Here is a 12,557-nt window from a genome sequence, read left to right as displayed (position 1 = left end):
TCTCACTTTTCCCAGAAATTAAGACCGTATCTTCACAGTTTTCACAATTATTCACATTACTTTATTTACACAAATTCCCCTTTCCAACCTCCCCCAACCTTGGTTAAATGCCACCTCCCCCATATTCCTGTTTTCCAACTTACATTCTACCATCACCCGTGATTTCACTTCCCAAACCAACTGTGCCACGACTTCCCTTGTTTCTTTTTTTTACACTGCTCATTTTTATTCCTCCACACAATTTCTTTCCCAATACTAATAACGCTCCAAATTACCCTCCCTACTTCCCTCCCCATCCCTTCCAACCCTTCCCCCCCAAAATATAAACTCAGGATTTAACTCAAGATTTTCTTTAACTAACCTTAATAACGTTTTTATTTCTCCCCAGAAGCCATTAACCACATGGCAACCCCAAAAGGCATGCCACACCGTCTCTTCCTGCGTACACCCCCTTGGACACCTGCCGTTGAGAATCTGACCTTCTCGATGTAGTCTCTCCCTTACAGGTAACCTATCTAAGGCCGCCAACCAATTCAAATCTTTTATTTCATTAGGCTGACTTTTTAGTTGTATTGTTCCCCAATTAATTTTCCTACCACCCACCTTGACCACCCCTGATAATAGTATTTTCCCTTTTAAAACTTTATACATTTTCTTATGCTCCTCTACCAAATCATCTTTGAGCACCTCTGGGTGTGCTCTTAAAAATAATGACATCTTTTCATAATGCCATGGTAACTGCTCAGCCTTTGGTCCTGCATTATCCCATGACACTAAACATTTAACTAAAAAAGCCCCCCACAGTTTCATAAAATAATATGCCTTATGGCGTACTTTTTCCTTTAGCATTTTAACTACAAAACATACAAACAAAATCTCCAATTTCAAAGGAATAAACACTATACCCCTCCCCCCCTCTTCAATCTCCAAATACATTTGTTCCCTTTTAACTGGTTCATACCTGCCTCCCCAAATAAAAGAAAACACTAACCTGGTTAATATCAATTTATACTTAGTTGGAACAGGAAAGATTAAGGCTAAGTAAATCAGACCTGATAAAACATCAGCTTTAATAACTAACCCCTTACCTGTAATACTAAGCCTTCTAGTTCTCCATAAATCTAATTTTTTTTTCACCCTTTCAATTTTTTCCTCCCAATTCTTTTCAGCTGAATTGCTGTTATAAAATTTGACTCCCAGAATTTTTAGCCCATCATTGCAAATAGAAAAACCGTGCCTTACGTCTTTCCTGTTCCTCCAACCACCACAGTACATTATTGCTGATTTCCCGACATTAATTGCAGACCCTGTCGCTTCACAATATAACCCCAACACCTCTACCAGTTTGTCCAATCCTCGATCTGTGGTGAAAAACAGTGGTGTCGTCTGCGTACTGAGCCACTTTTGCCCTCTCTCCACTCCCCCCAGGGATATGCACCCCCTCAATCCCCTTCTCCTGCCTTAACATCTCTGCCAAAGGTTCAATGAATAAAACATATAACAAGGGAGAAAGAGGACACCCTTGCCTAACTCCTCCTTTCTGCTCCACTAAGGCACCCAGAGTTCCATTAATTTTCAGCTTACTAAACACATTATTGTACAAGACCTTCACCCAGGCCAAAAAATTATCCCCAAAATTCATTTTCTTTAATACTTTAAACAAAAAATTATGATTCACACGATCAAAGGCTTTTTCCTGATCTAAACTTAATCCTCAATGCCAAATCCCTATCTTCTGCCCAACTAATCAAATCTCTTATTCAGGATAAATTATAAGACCCCGTCCTACCCCGCACCCCACAAGTTTGGTCCTCACTTGCCACCACTCCCATCGCTCCCTTTAATCTGTTAACTAATATCTTACTTAAAATTTTGTAGTCCACACACAATAATGTTATTGGTCTCCAGTTTCTGATTTCTCTCTTATCCCCCTTTTTATATATTAAATGAATAATCCCCGACTTCATTGACTCACTGAGTTCTTTTCTCTTAAAAATGTCCTTATAGACCTCCACCAAATCCCTTTTAACTAAATCCCACATTGAAACAAAAAATTATTTTGGAAGCCCATCCCCCCCCAGGGGTCTTAATCCCCTTCATAGAGAATAAGGCTCTCTACTTCTTCCACTGTAATTTCCCCCTCCAATTCAAACTTATCCTCCTCACTCAACCTCCTCCCTAATTTGCTTAACAGCAGCTCACCCTTCTCCTCATCCACAGCTCTTTCAGCAAACATCTCCTTGTAAAAAGAGCACACATAATCAAAAACTTCCTCCTTCCTACTCACTACCTTCCCTTCACCAGTAACAACACCCTCCACCCATTCTCTTCGCTGTTTTTGTTTGAGTGTCTGAAAAAAATATTTGGTTATTTTCTCATCTTTCTCTCTCTCTTCTTCTTTAGCTAAGAAGGCAAATTCTTTGACTCTCCACATAAAACTCCCTAATTTCCTTCTTTGCCTCTAATTTCTTCCTCCACCTGTAACCCCCTATTCCTTTCACCTATTAACCTTTGTAACCTCCCATTTACCCTCCTCGCCGCTCTTTTCTCTCTGGAGTACCGTCTGCAGAATTGTGCTAAATTAACTTTCAGCCTCTCCCACCATACTAAAATACTGCTAAACCCCCCCTTAAATTCTTGCCATAATTTGTAGAATTCTCTCACCTTATTCACAAATATCTCATCCTGTAATAAACTAATATTAAATTTCCAAAACCCCTTCCCAATATTCACTCCACCCCCTCCATTGACATCACTATCATATCATGATCAGACCCCCAACATGGTAATATCTTACACTCTTTAACCTGAATTTCCTGTGAAACAAAAAAATAATCTAACCTACTTTGCCCCCTAGTGTTCCTCCATGTGTACCCCATTCCATCTTTATACAACCCTCTGTATGCATCCTTTTAATTTATAATTGAGTTTCTGGTCCTCGTTAACTAGACTGGGCATTACTACTTTGTCTATTTGTCATTACTTTACCCAGAATTTTATTATCAACATTTAACAGGGTGATAGGCCTCCAGTTTTTTAGTAGATTCTTATCTCCCTTTTTATGTATCAAACTTATTACCCCTGTGTGGTCAGGTGCAGTGAATGAAGCAGGTCCACACAATCTTTCTCCCAAAACAGTCTGTGTTTTAATAATAACAAAAATAACAAGAATAACACCAACACAAATAAGTCCACCCCTTAACCAGCAATGGTATTGGGGGGTACACGGCAGCTCTTCTTAATTGAAATAAAAAGTAAACAAAAAAACAGGACTTTGTCCGTCCCCACGTTCTCCGTGCACGCAGTGCTCTTGGTGCTTAGAAGCGTGGTGCCGTGAGTGGTGCGGTGTTGTGCAGGGACGTGCTCTGTATTTTGCCGGTCCGCGGCTCACTCCTCTGCAACACAAAACGCACGTAATCCAAAAAACCAAAACAAATCAATACAGGCTCCGGCCATCTATTTTCATTCTTGGCGTAAGTGGAGGTTTTGACGTAGCTGCTCCCCTTTGTACCCAGCAAACTCCTCCCCGCAGTCACCGCGTCTCCATGGTTTCCCTAATAGGGCTGCCCCGCAGCTGACTGCAATGGAATTGTCTTGAGTACTTGCAGCTACGCGCCCGTCCTAATATGGTAACCTTCCGGTTTCCACCTACCACCGAGGTGGCAGCTCTAGGAGGCAGCTTACCTTCCCCTTTAAACAGCTCCCTTTCTAATCGGGAGGGAGATTTACAGCATCGATCCTTTCTCTCTCTATCACACCCTGTCTTCATGGTTTCCGGCATCACTCCATCCACCAAAATCTCTTTATACACCTCAGTTAGATCGTCTCCTTAAATATCCCAAAAACAAACATAATTCCTTTGGTAATCCGTCACATCCAGGAGTTTTATCAGCTTTCAAGGATTTCAATGCCATCTCCATTTCATCTTTGATTATGTGTTTTTTCTTCATTTAACTTTTTGTTTATTTAACAATTTCTCTGCTTTTGCATGATCTATCTCTCTTTTGTTAAAAAGCTCCTGATAAAACTCCTGAGCATGCTTTAAGATATCCTCTCTTTTATTGATTCTCCCTGTCCCTATTTCCAATTCAGAAATTACACATTTCCTATGTTTTTCCTTAATAATTTGAAAAAAGAATTTAGAACATTTTGTCTTGTTCTTTTTCTGTTACCTTTGCCAAAAATGTAAATTCCTTAACCTTTGTTTCGATGTTATTTTATATTTCCTTTTTAATGTTGTATGCTTCTAAACTAACCTCTTTCCCCGCGTTTATTTTAGAATGCATAATCTCTAAGTCTTTTTGCAATTTTCTCAAAGTATCTCTCTTCTTTTTCCTTTTGCTGTATATTTAGCAAAAACATCTTAACTTTTACCATCTCCCACCAATCAGCGATGGTTCCGAAAGCCCACTTCATGTCTTTCCATGTATTATAGAAGATCTTAAACTCCTGCCTGAATTCATCACACTTTAACCGCTTCATATTCAATTTCCAATACCCCCTACCTATATCCTCCCCTTTAATTTCAAAAGAAGCCCCAATTGTCATGGTCTGAAAACCAGTTGGGATACATGAAGAAATCCAAGCTCTTAATATTTTTAGATAAAAAGAAATAATCTAACCTTTTACATGCTCCTCTTGAATTTCTCCACATATGCCCTACACCTTTTTTATTGTGTCTCCTATACACATCCACCAAAGTATAATCCCCCAATACCTTTTTTAATACTGTGCAGAAAAATCATAGTCACCCTCTAGACATAGTTAAAATCCCCACCCATTACAACTGTGCGATTGGTGCATAGAATATCAGGTAAGTGCTTAAATGTGTCCAACCTTGACCCTTTTAATGTAGGTGCGTACATGTTCACCAGGCAGAGTTTTCTATCATTGAGCCTACCATCAGTATACATTAACCTGCCTGGTATGATCACTTTTGTTTCCTCAATGACAAACCTAGTATTTTTAAATATCTCCACCCCATCTGAATGTACATTACCAATGCTCCATACTGAAGCACCCTCTTTCCAGTCCTTACTAAAACGTTCAATGTCTTCCGAATTCTTCAGGTGGCATTCCTGCAAAAAACAAACCTGAAAGTCCAACGACTTGAAGGAAAAGAACAAGGATGCCCTCTTGCCAGCATCTCTCATCCCCCTCGTGTTGACTGAAAACACATTAAAGTTCATTTTTCTATGTTTTTATGTTCCATCTTCTTTATCACCCATTGGGAACATTGTTGTTTTTTTCATGTTGTCCACCATTGAGTCGCTCAAATAGTTTAGCTGGGAATCCACACTGTTTTCCTCGCTATCCACTTCTGATGGCGGTGCCAACCGGGTACTCTCCACTGAAGATGGCTCGAAGCTCGAGACTTCTTCCTCTCCCACCTCCTCATTTTCCAAACTCTCAAAACTGTTGGATGTCTCGATCACGCAGACTTTGTTGTCGCCATCCAACTCCTCCTGGTTTAGTTTCCTCTTTGTTGTTCTTTTCCCTTCCGTCACTTCCCAACCCATCTCGCAGCTTTCTTCTGTGTCGCCCCACTGTTTTCCACCCCCAACAGGTGTATCTAAAATCGCCGTACCCTGAGATGATTCTTCGGTTGTCATAGCTTCAGGTAGGTTCTCAACAGTAGTAACCGACCTTCTGCTTTTTATCTTTTTTTTTCTTTTCCTGCCCCAGACGCTCCTGCAACAGGACCCTCAACAGCAGGAGGCTCCAAACCAAAAACAAGAGGCTCCTCTACCGCTGCAACCACAGGAAGAGTCTCCTGCACAACGCCTTCAGAAACAGTGCCTCCATCAGCACAGGTAGGCACATGGTCTCCTGATTTCTTCTAAAACCACCTCACTGTCTCAGTGACTCACCGTAAGTTTTATGTCGGCCAGGGCAGTCCTTGAACATGTGCTCAGTGGAATCGCACAGATTGCAGGATTTTGTTTTTTTACACTCTTTTGCCTCGTGTCCCGTCTCTAAACAGTTTCTGCAGAAAATATTTGGGCACATTACTGCAATATGTCCCTGCTTTCCACATTTTCTGCAAGTTTTTGGTTGTCCATAATAATACAAATATCCCTTAACACCGGCGATGTAAAAGGATGCTGGGGGACATTCAAACGCTCCTATCTTTCTCTTAAAACGGACAGTGTATTTCTATTCCTGTTCCACATTTCATCATAATCCATTTCTTTTATTCCAACACCTAAAACATCACAGTATTTACTCAGGAATAACCGAATGTTGCACCGAGGGGGCAGACATGTAGTCTCCGGTTGCCATCACCTTCTCTTTTCTCTTTTTTTTAGAAAAAGCTGCGGTCATGCCACATACTTAATCCGAGCCAAGAGGCCGAGAAGCGATAGCAACTTGGCCCTGGCCCGGGGCCCCCCGGCCCGGTCGGCACAGGGGGATTCAAAGGTGGGTGCAGAATTCCAAGCACATGCAGGCTCCAAAAGAACTGGCTGCAGCCTCCAGAGGGGAAACGTGCAATTTAAGCAGGAGGAAACAAAACAAAGCACAAAAACACACAACACCAAAAGCAAAACGAAACATAAACTGGCGGACTGCGCCTTACAAATAGTCTGGCCACGCTGCTATGCTGTGCAAGGTGACTTGGGTAACTACCAAACTGTGCCTCGCTGGCAGGCTGGCAGGCTGGCTGGCAGGCTGAGGACCTGGGCACAGGGACGTGTTCCACCACACTTGTCTGGTTAGCTGCATGCTCCCAGGAAACAGACTGCTGCTGTCTACATCATCACCCCGTGAGAATCAAAGAAAGAAAGGAGAAAACAACGAAAGGAGAAAAGAACAACAACAACAAGTAAAACGGCGGGAAAACTTGCATCAACACCGGCACCTCCCCTCCAGCAGGGGTAGACAAAGCGCCCACAGGAGGAGATCCAGATCTGACTTTGACCAACGTTAGAGAAAGGTGTGCACCGTTCCCGGAGGCACTGCAATACCGGGCCGATGCGTGGAGTGGACGGAGCAAGCCCCTGTTCCATCTCCAGATTCCAAAAATCAATTTAATATATGGTCCCCTGATAGGGGACGTATCAGATATTAAACTGATAAGAACAGATTTTTTTTTTTTTTATTGTATATAAATTCAGTCACATACAATCAAATACATCAATCCTTCCCAATAATCATGTACATTTTTACAATCACTGCACTTCATATACAATAAATACGCAAAACACAAACACCACTGACACAACACATTATACACAGATTCACATACTAATATAACAATGCAGATACATTAAAATCAAACCCCCTCACTTGTGCAAGGGAAGAAATGCCCTTAAACAACATCCTGATCCTGCCCCGATGAGCCCAACCAATCCGACCTGGCCCTGACACCAGCACCGCCCGGCCATCTCAACTGCCAGACCTCCTCCGCATCTTCACAGCCCCACCTGTTAGCATCCCTGGACACATAGCCCTTGACAGCTCTTAGGCCTATTTCATATGTCTCATGGCAGCCCAACTCTTTTGAAAAAATGAGCAGGTTCCTGGCTCTGAAAAGAGCCTCTTTAAAACAGTTCACTGCACACCAGAGCTGCCATGAGCCTTTCTCGTTCTTCTTCGGCCCGTACCGAACCAGCTGCTCTTTCACGGCGGTCTTCTCCGATAACACAGCCAACAGGGGGGTCGCCTTCTTCCACAGCCGTCTGGCAGCCTCGCACTCCCACAGCAGGTGACGTGCCGTCTCTTCTGCCCCACAGCCCTGAACAAGGCATCTAGGGGACTTCCCCATGCCTCGAGCAAACATGACTGCTCTCACTGGCAAGATCTCGTGGACTACCTGCCAGGCCAGATCTTTGTGTCGGTTCATCAGGGCAGGATGGGCAGCATTCCTCCACGCCACACTGGGGTTTCCTAGGGATCCCCTGACAGGGCACGTATCCTCTCTCCCCTGCACAAGAGCAAAACATTTTTGGGGCTTTAAAAAGATGTCTTTCTCCATACTCTCCAACTGTCTCTTCTTTAAAAAGGTTTTAAGAGCAGCATAAACAAAAGGCATATGGAAAGCAGTAGGCACACTCAACGGAACCCTTAAAATTCCTAAAAATCTTCAGTAAGTCCCCAGAAAAAAACGGACAAACAGTGCTCCTTTACCCCTATTGCTCAACACCATTTCCGGGTGCTTACAAAAACTGTGCATAAATACAAACAGTTCTAAATCGGGGCGCCCTTTCCCACCCTTCTCTGCTCCCCTGCATACTACCTCCCTCTTCAGGCGCTCCCACTTGGACCCCCAGAAAAATGTAAAAACCTTTCTCTTCAAACAGACAATCACGGATCTTGTGGGCAGAAAGACCACCCCCACATACAGCAGTAGAGGAAGACTCGCAGCCTTCACCACCAGCACCTTCCCCTACAGAGACAAGGACCTCAGCCCCCAGAGACCCAGCTTCTGTCCGACCCTCTTTGCGACGTCCACCCAATTGCTTTGACTAGATCCTGAGGCATCAATTTTCACACCTAAAACTTTAATAAAATCCGTTCTCACACATAACCCAATCCCAGGCACACACTTCCACTCTCCAAAAAACATACACTCTGACTTCCCACGGTTCAATTTGGACCCAGAGGCTTGAACCAAGGATCTCTTAATTGCATCCTCATCCGCGCACAACACATTCACGTCATCCATATACAACAAACACTTTGCCTCGGCTCCTCCACCCCCAGGGATAGTCAGCCCCCTGATCATTTTATCCTTGCGAAGGGCCTGAGCCAAAGGTTCCATACAGCAAATAAAAAGCAGGGTGGACAGCGGACAGCCCTGTCTTACTCCTCACTTAACATCAATTTGACCAGATAGCTTCCCATTAATACTAATCCTACTTCCTATATCACTATAGAGAAGACTTACCCACCTAACAATTTTTTCCGTGAATCCCATTTTCTTCAAAACTCTGAGCATAAACTCATGAGAGACCCTGTCATATGCCTTTTCCAGATCCAAATTCAAAAGACGTAGCGGCACCTTACGGTCCTGTGCAAAAAGGACCGAATCTCTCAGTAGGATAAGGCTGTCCGTGATCTTTCGCCCTGGAACGCCACAGGTCTGGTCTGAATGGATCGCATCAGCAATCACAGATCTCATTGTAAGAGTTAAAATCTTTGCAAAACACTTGTAGTCGACGTTCAAGAGGGTCAAGGGTCTCCAGTTCTTCAAGTCCTCCTTCACATTTTTCTTAAATACCAAGGTGATGATCCCCTGCCTGAAAGACAAGGGCATCACCCCTTTAGCAATAATTTCATTAAAAAGATCCACAATGTCAGGCCCAATCACCCCCCAAAACGTCATATAAAACTCTCTCGGGAGACCGTCCCCACCAGGAGTCCTCCCATCTTTGAAGGACCCCATGGCAGCAGCAGCCTCCTGCAGGGAGATCTCACCCTCCAGTGATTCTCCCTCATTCACACCCACATCCAACCCATCCAACATCTCACATACCATACTCTCATCTATTACTTTCCTTTCATACAGATTGCTATAAAACCTTTCAGCCACCTCAAGCATGTCATCTGTTTTCTTCCTTACAATCCCACTGTCATCCCTCAACCCACTCATCAACTTACATCCATCCATCACTTTCTTAAAGTACCGCAAACACTTCTCATTCTCCTCCATGTGCCGCACCTTGCTCTCAACTATTACCCTTTTCATTTTGCTTTCATACAAATCTTTCAATTCACTTTTAACTGCACCAGTCTCACTTGCCACATCCCATCCCATACCTGCCAACTCATACAGCCTCTGAAATTTCCTTTGCAGTCCATATGCTCTCTTTACTCCTACCCCTATAAAGAACCTTTTTAATTTTTGTTTTCACACACTCCCACTACTTACCAATCAAATCAAACATCACTTTCAAAGACTGCCACTCCCTGTATCGCTCTTCAAAGTCATTCCTTATCTCTATCTTTCAACACACTCACATTCAACTTCCACACCCCTTTCCCTTTCTCACACACCCCCTCCAGCTTGAGTTCAGCACGCAACAACACATGGTCCGAATAAAACACAGGCACACACTCGCACAACATCCACTCCACCTCCCTCGAGGCCAAGACAAAATCAATTCTTGAAGCCCTAGACCCTGCTGCATCGAACCATGTGTAGCCCGGCACACCAGTGTTCAACCTTCTGAACCCATCGACCAGACGGGCATCACCTATAATATCCCCCAGAATCTTGGATGTTTTGTCTAGTTTTTTGATACCCTCACCCTTCCTATCACTCCCACTCAGCATACAATTAAAGTCACCTCCCCACACCACCGTCTTAGATGTTACCACGTATTCTCTCATCTTCTCAAACATCTCAGCTCTCTCATTCTTATCTGGCGACGCATAGACGTTAATGAGTCTCATTTCCTTCCCCATCCATTCCACATCCACAACCACAGCTCTACCACCGTCTTGTTTTTTATTTCAATGCCTTTACCTTTAAATAACACAGCCACGCCTGCATTCTTACACACATTTGTACCGGACCACACAGACGCACCACACTTCCACACACTCTCCAGATCTCTGTAACACTCCTTAAACGGGATGCCGCACTCCTGCAAGAAGAGGACATCCGTCTTCACAGCACACAAGGAATCCAACACTGTTCTACATCTCACACTACCCTTTACACTCCTCACATTAATTGTTGCTATTATCAGCGCCATGTAGAACAACAAAAGGTGAGAAAACATACTCATAACATTTTACTCGGTCCTATCCCCATGCTAGCTGAGAACTGCTGCACATTATCATCATCCAAGAAAGAGGTGTCCCCAGGGTCCATACCCCTCCCGCCATAAGACCTGTCACTCAACACCGAGGAGTCCGAGCCAGGAGATACCGGAGTCTCCTGCCTAGCTTGCTTACTATCCTCCTTCCTTTCCTTTTTCCCTCTTTTCCCCACTTTCATACAACATCTCACCTCTTCCCTTTTCTCCAATTTCCTTTTCCATGAAGCTCTCTCCTGCTCCATTTGTTCCTCATCAAGCTCTCCTCCCACCTCTTCCTCCTCCTCCTCCTCCACCTCTATCTCCTCTTCACTAGACTCCTCCTCTGCTCCACTCTCTACATTACTCACCACGTATCTCCTTTGATGCATCTGGCCACACGGAATGGGGCTCTCGTCCTGGGTGCCTGAGGAACCTGCCTCCCCCTCACTCTTATTTGAACCCTGTCCGAAGCCCTCGCTATCCTCTTCTGACTCCGTGACCTGCTGATCTGCTGCCAAAGAAATTCTTTCTTTCTGTCCTTCCCCCTGGTCCATCTCCTCCTCCCCCTCACTTCCTCCCTGCTCACCCACCCCAGGTGCCTGCCCTTAACCCTCATCCTCTCTACTCTCACTCTCGCGTCCCCCTGCTGCTCACCTTCCCTCCCTCCCCCCTCTGTGCTCTCCTTCCTCTTTCCTCTCCCTTCCTGCTGTCCCCTATCCTCCCTCTCCTCCTTCCCCCCTTCTTATCTCTCTCCTTCCCACCCCATCCCTCTCCTCCTCCTCCTCCTCCTCCTCCCTCTCATACCTCTCCCTCTTCTCTCTCTCCCTCTCTTCATCCCTCTTTGCTTTGTAAGCAAAGGAGGCTGGACAGTGCATAAAAAGGTGTTCACTACTGTCACATAGACAACACTTCCTTTTCTCCTGACACTCACTCGCCACATGCCCCTCACCTATACACACATAACACATAATTTTTGGGCACCCCGCCGCCAAGTGACCCATTACCCCACACTTCCGACACAATTTGGGTTGCCTAAAATAATGCACATAACCCCTATCCATCCCCAGTACTATTTCAGAGGGGATGGCCCTATACCCCTCATACCCATTCGGATCTGGCCACAGACTTACACACACTCTCCAAGCACCATTCCATACCTCATCACTATCCCTCACTTTCTCTGCACCCCCATGCACCAAACAATACTTTCTCAACCACATACACACATCCTCTCCCTGCACAGTCTCCGACCCCCATCCTCACAATCGCCACCCTTCTAGCAACATCAGTCAAGGTAGTCACTTGAAACCTACTCAACTGCTGGTCATCTTTCCCTACAATGAACAAACGGTGACATTTCTGTAAATCACTCACATCCCTAAAACTCACATCCCAAGTGTTTCCCTTCCCCACAGTGATAATACAATTAAGCTGATCTGGCTTAAACCCCAATTTCTTTTGCAACACAAACCGAGAAAACTCAAGCCTGTTTAATTCTACCTCCTGCCCCTCTCCTCTCTCCTGATCCTTCAAAGAAATTCTTATACAGTTAAAACGATGCGCCGCAAACCTCAAGGCTGCCATTTTAACTATATAAACACCTTCTCACACCAGAAAGAATTAAAGTTTTAAATTTAGCCAAGGCCAAATAAAAGCAAGGTATCATACTATAGAAAAAGAAACAGCAGATAAGGTGCCCTCAAAGGGTCATCCTTACCTGCTCCACAACCTGGCTCCTGGTCTGCCGCCTGCCCTGGTCCTCTCCTACCCAGACCTCAGCTGCCAGCAGCCAATGTTGCTCCCATTTACCTT

At 44.4% G+C, this 12,557-nt stretch overlaps 1 non-coding gene across 1 annotated transcript; it reads right to left on the bottom strand.

The window, feature by feature from the left end:
• Positions 1-6,931: 6,931 nt before the first annotated feature.
• LOC121294238 lies at positions 6,932-7,116 on the bottom strand. Its single transcript, XR_005946747.1, has one exon. It is a non-coding gene; the product is annotated as a U2 spliceosomal RNA (small nuclear RNA).
• Between the last annotated feature and the right edge of the window lie 5,441 nt (positions 7,117-12,557).

Source organism: Polyodon spathula, chromosome 18 (assembly GCF_017654505.1).
Source record: "Polyodon spathula isolate WHYD16114869_AA chromosome 18, ASM1765450v1, whole genome shotgun sequence".
Lineage (NCBI taxonomy): Eukaryota > Metazoa > Chordata > Actinopteri > Acipenseriformes > Polyodontidae > Polyodon > Polyodon spathula.
The sequence above is the reverse complement of the archived record's forward strand: the minus strand, read 5'-3'. Positions and strand labels throughout refer to the sequence as shown.